Genomic DNA, 5,434 nt, shown 5'->3' with positions numbered 1-5,434 from the left:
AGGGACTGCAGCCTACCAGGCTCCTCCGTCCATGGGATTTTCCAGGCAAGAGTACTGGAGTGGGGTGCCATCGCCTTCTCCGGCTTGAGCAAAAGGGTACTGGATGTCCCTGCCAAGCTCAGGCAAGAAGAACCAGACTCAAGAACTGGCTCCCCCATTTCTCTCCAAGTTTTTCTGATCCTTCCCCGGACGGCTTTGGCCCCTTCTGGGAGGTGGCCTGCCCTGCCCCTCATCCTCATCCCTCTGGGAATATTCAAAGAAGTGAAACTCACATCCTGATTTTTCATATTCTGTTACTCAGGCAAGGTAGTTAACACATGTTCTCTCAACTAACCCCAGGCATCTGTTTTCCAGGCACTGGGCCCTATCCGTGGGATGGGGAATGACTAAGGCACTGTTCCCTCTGCTGGAGTTCAGGCTGGCACAAGAACCAGACGTGGGCATCACCTGCCAGCAGACCCCATAAACACCATCACAGTCACCAGAGCAGAAAGAGAAGCTCCAGGCGCGCAGGGCAGGGCAAGGAGGGGACCAGGGAGGCCTCACCAAAGCGGAATTGCCCCTGGGGCTGGGGGGCAGGGGTGTTTTACCAGGCAGAGGAGCAGAAACAACTCATTCCAGACAAGCAGCAGCACAAGCAAAGGTGGAAGAATGTGAAAGAGCAAGGCTGTCTAGGAGACCGCTGGAATGTAGCAGGCAGAGGGTTAGACAGGTGCAATGAGCCAGGAACAGCGGGGATGTGGTTGAAGAAAGTGGACTGAAATGCAAATAGCGAGAACAGGGGGAAGATAAACAAACTGTGATACATCTCACAAAGGAAGAGAACCACTCAACAAGAAAAGAGAACAAACAGCCAAGATGCCTAACACTACATAGAAATGTCAAAAACATGATACTGAATGAAAGGAGCCAGACACAAAGAGAACACACTGTTTGATGCCATTTATATGAATGGTGAGGGACAGGGAGGCCTGGCGTGCTGCAGTCCATGGGGTTGCAAAAAGTCAGATACGACTTAGCGACTGAACAACAATAGTATGAATGGCAAAACTAAAATAAAATAGGCAAAACTAACCGATGGAGATGAGATCAGCACTGGGCTGGGGCCAGATGAACTGAAAAGGAGCAAGAGGGAACTTGCTGGGGTGGTGGAAATGTTCTGAATCTCGACTGTGGGGGTGACTACATATTTGTCAAAATGCATTCTACTGTATATTTAAAATGGGCAGCTTTTTGTGTTTAAATTCTTCTATAAAGTTTTTACAGGTTTTTCTTTTTCTTTTTTTTTAAAGTAGGTTGAGTTCAAATTGTGAAGGACTTTAGACATCATGCTAAGAAGGTTGGACTTTATCCAGGAAGTAATGGGAAGTTTTTCAGTTTTCTTTGGTTTGGTTCGTTAGTTGCTCAGTCCTGTTGGACTCTGCATCCCCATGGACTGTAGCCCACCAAGCTCTTCTGTTCATGGAATTCTCTAGGCAAGAATACTGGAGTGGGTTGCCATTTCCTTCTCCAGGGGATAGGATCTTCCTAACCCAGGGATGGAAACCAGGTCTCCAGCACCGCAGGCAGATTCTTTACCATCTGAGCCACCAGGGAAGACTTTGGTTGCAAGTAAAAGTCCAACTCAAGCCAGTTTAAGCAAAAGAGGGAATTTCTCTGAAGGGTCTGGGGGTGACTCACAGAATTCAAGGCAGATTTGCAGCTTAATGCCTGAGGAGCTTCCTCTCAGCTTTGCCCCCAATAACCCCGTGACCTAGCTGTATGTACCGGCCATAGCTGAGGACATCATGCTCAGAGAAGCAAAGTGACTTATCCAGGAACACACAGTCAGCAGGCAGCACAGCAAACTTGGAGCCCAGGTCAGTCTGATGCTGATGCCTGTGTCTTGCCTGGAGGAGCAGGGAAGCAATCACTCGAAAAGGCCCCTGGGAGAAACAGCCAAGCAGATGGAAGGAGACTGGGGAGGGGAGGGGCACAGAAGATGACCAGCCCCACTGTGGGAGTTAGGAGCACTAGATGGGTGAAGGAACTGGGAGGCAATGGAGCGGGACTCAGGACAGCAGATGGTTGGAGGCCTGAGGGAAAGACAGGCATGTACCTGGCTAGGGGCAGCTTTCCAATAAGATGGGACTGCTCCTCCAGATCCAATTAGGTAGGTCTCAGAACTTCTCTGATTCTCAAATGTGAAAGCAGTTAACAACGCCTGCATGGATCATCAAAATTATAGCTGCTGTACCAGAATGCTCCTGCTGGTACCCGGCACTGAGCTGCTGCAATGATGATCAGTTATCAGTATGTAACTCTATAGTCACAGACCTACTGTTATTGATAATAATAGAGAGTTCTTTAGGCCTCCTCCCCCAACCTGCCCACCCCATCGAGCATTTTCTTTTATCCTGGCTAAGGAAGGAGGGGAGCTGAGCACCAGCCCTCAGAATGTGAGGGTTCCTGGAATGAACTGAACCCAGAAGAGTGAGGGACTGAAGGCCCTGGGTGCCCAAGGAGGAGCCCAGGGATTTGTAAGGGCAGCCTGGGTTCTCACAGCCAATGCTGCAAGAAGACAGATATTGGAGCTCTTTTGGAGACAGGGTATCAGAGCTGGGCTTGTGCATGCATGCTAAGTCACTTCAGTTGTGTCCAACTCTTTGTGACCCCATGGACTGCAGCCCGCCAAGCCGCTCTGTCCATGGGATTCTTCAAGCAAGAATATTGGAGTGGGTGGTAATGCCCTCCTCCAAGGGATCTTCCCAGCCCAGGGATTGAAACCACGCCTTTTATGCCTCCTGCATCAGCAGGCAGGTTCTTTACCACTAGTGCCACCTGGGAAGCCCTGGGCTTGTGCCTAAGTGGAATAAATAATAGCCTGTTTGCTGGGATTTGAGGTACACTGGCCCCTAGATCTCTCCTCTCACCTGTACTGTGGAATTTTATCATAGGAATCTCATTTCTTCTCCTGGAGATCCTTGGCTCCATGGAAATGTAGTCCTGGTCTCCCTTGGCTACTGAGCCACCCCATAAATTTCTATTATGTTGACGCTGAGTTTCTCACCATTTCCCCTGAGGGAGAAAGGCAGATGGAGGTAGGGGGATGGGGGGAGCATATCTCGGAGTGGGGGGCCTCATACTGGCTAGTCACTTATTTGTGCCAGGAGTTGTCCAAGGGCTTCAGCTGCATCATCGGACTCAGTTCTCACAACAGCTCTGTGCCGTAGGTGTAGCCAGCTCCATCGCACAGACAAGGCTGCGGAGGCTCAGGGGAAATAATGTCCTTTGATCACGGTCACATGGCCAGGAAGTAGTGAAGTCAGGATTCCTACCCAGAAGCCCCTGTTCTTCCTATTGTGCCCCTTCTGGGGATAGGGTGGGCATGAAAAAGCATCAGCCTATATTTCACAACCTTACCCAAGAAAAGCGGCAATGTTGAGCAGTTGGAGAGGCCCTGACAGGTCCAGACAGCCAAAACTCTGTGACCCGAGGCAACCCAAGGCTGGAGTTCCTCCTTCAGGCAGGCAGCCAAGACCCACCACCCTTCATAAGGCTCTGTGGATCATACAGCAGGGGCTCCAAAGTGGCTGAGCAGGCCAGAAAATCCTCCAGGATGAGCAGAGTGGTCTGAAATCCTGAAGGCAGAAACATCAGCTTCACTGCCACCCACCCTCCCCAGGCCAGAGGCCCAGAAGCCAGCAGCAGGGGCACTGAGGCCTCATAGTAGCCCTGCGGGTAAGGGAAGCACCCTGGAGGCTGCTAGAAGGTAAGGGGCGCCTGGCCTCTCAAATAGCTTCCCTCCTGTGCTTAGTCGCTCAGTCGTGTCCGACTGTTTGCAACCCCATGGACTGTAGCCGACCAGGCTCCTCTGTCCTTGGGGATTCTCCAGGCAAGAATACTGGAGTGGGTTGCCATGCCCTCCTCCATGGGATCTTCCCAACCCAGGGATCAAACCCAGGTCTTTCACATTGCTGGCTGATTCTTTACCATCTGAGCCACCAGGGAAGCCTTCCTATTCCCGAAAATAGCCTCTGGGAAAAGCACTGCCCCCTTTCAACCCCAGAGACAGTTCCTCCCTGGGATCTGTAGGCTTGGAGCAAAATCACCTTACTCCCCACTGCCTCTGCCTCTGCCACCCACACCTCTGGGCCTCTGGCAGGGACTGTGCCCTGCTCAGGACAGCTGGCAGCCCATGTGCTTCCACCCCCACCCTCTCCTTGTTCCCAACTCTCAGGTTATGACACAGGGCAGGAGGAGGGGTGGAGCCTTAGAGGGAAAGAGGGCATGGATGCTGAGGAATATAAAGAGCCAGGGAGGTCCTGGGCAGAGATCCTTTTGCTGTGCTGCTCTGCACCTGCCCAGCACCATGGTAATGTCTGGTGGTCCCTGTCAGCTGTGCTCTCCGGGAGCTTGGGATGGAGACTGGCACCCAAGGGCCCTCCTCAAGCCATTGAGGGCATGAAGGAGTGAGGCCAGGGCAGCCCCCTCTGCTGGGACAGCTGCCGGGGTTGCCTGTCCCTGATATGGGTGGTGGGGAGGAGGGCAGTTCCTGGTCAAGAGAGGGTTAGCAGTCTCACAGGCTCCAGCCATAAGTAGCATGTATATGGGCATCATAGTCTGTCAATCACTGGATGCACCTGAGTGTTGCCAGCACAAAATTCTGTGTGTGTGACGGGTGTGCATGGGGACTCTTGGACTATCATTCCTGTATGCAACTGTGTTAAGTCTTTCATTTAACATGTACTATTGAGCACCTGGGATTCCCTGGTGGCTCAGATGGTAAAGAATACGCCTGCAATGCAGGAGACTTGGGTTCAATCCTTGGGTGGGGAAGATCCCCTGGAGTAGGAAAAGGCAACCCACAACAGTATTCTTGCCTGGAGAATCCCACGGGACACCTACTAAGCGTCAGGCATTGTTCTAGGTGCTTGTGATACATCAGTAAACAAAACAGGCAAAGGGCCCAGCTGCCCATCCCCTTAGCTGCCAGGTGCTTACATTGGAGGAGAGGTTACCACTGAGGATTTACTCATTAAAAAAAAAAGTATAGAATACAGTAAGTTAGAAGTTGCAAGAGAGGGAGAATAGAACAGGATGAAGAGATGAATTGCAATGTTAAATAGGGGCATCCCAGTAGGGTCCATTTAGAAGGAGAATTTTGAGCTGATTTTTGAATTTTGAGCTGATTTTTGAATTTTGAGATGAAGGAAGGGAGGAAGTTGGTCATATGGATACCTGGAGGAAGGCTCCAGGCAGAGTGAATGGCAGGGCTGACACTTTTGAGGAACAGCAAGGAGGCCGGAGAGCCAGGAGTGAGGCGAAAAGGAGTTGCAGAAGTCAGTGAGGTCAGGGAGCTGGCCAATGGCTCTATACCATCCCGGTGTGTCCATCTCAGGGTGTACCTCCCAGTCCATCGCCAGGGTCCCCGTGCACCTGGTGCTTTGTGTCC

The sequence above is a fragment of the Bison bison genome, unplaced genomic scaffold, assembly GCF_000754665.1.
Source record: "Bison bison bison isolate TAMUID 2011002044 unplaced genomic scaffold, Bison_UMD1.0 scf7180017861046, whole genome shotgun sequence".
NCBI lineage: Eukaryota > Metazoa > Chordata > Mammalia > Artiodactyla > Bovidae > Bison > Bison bison.
Note: the sequence above shows the minus strand (reverse complement) of the source record.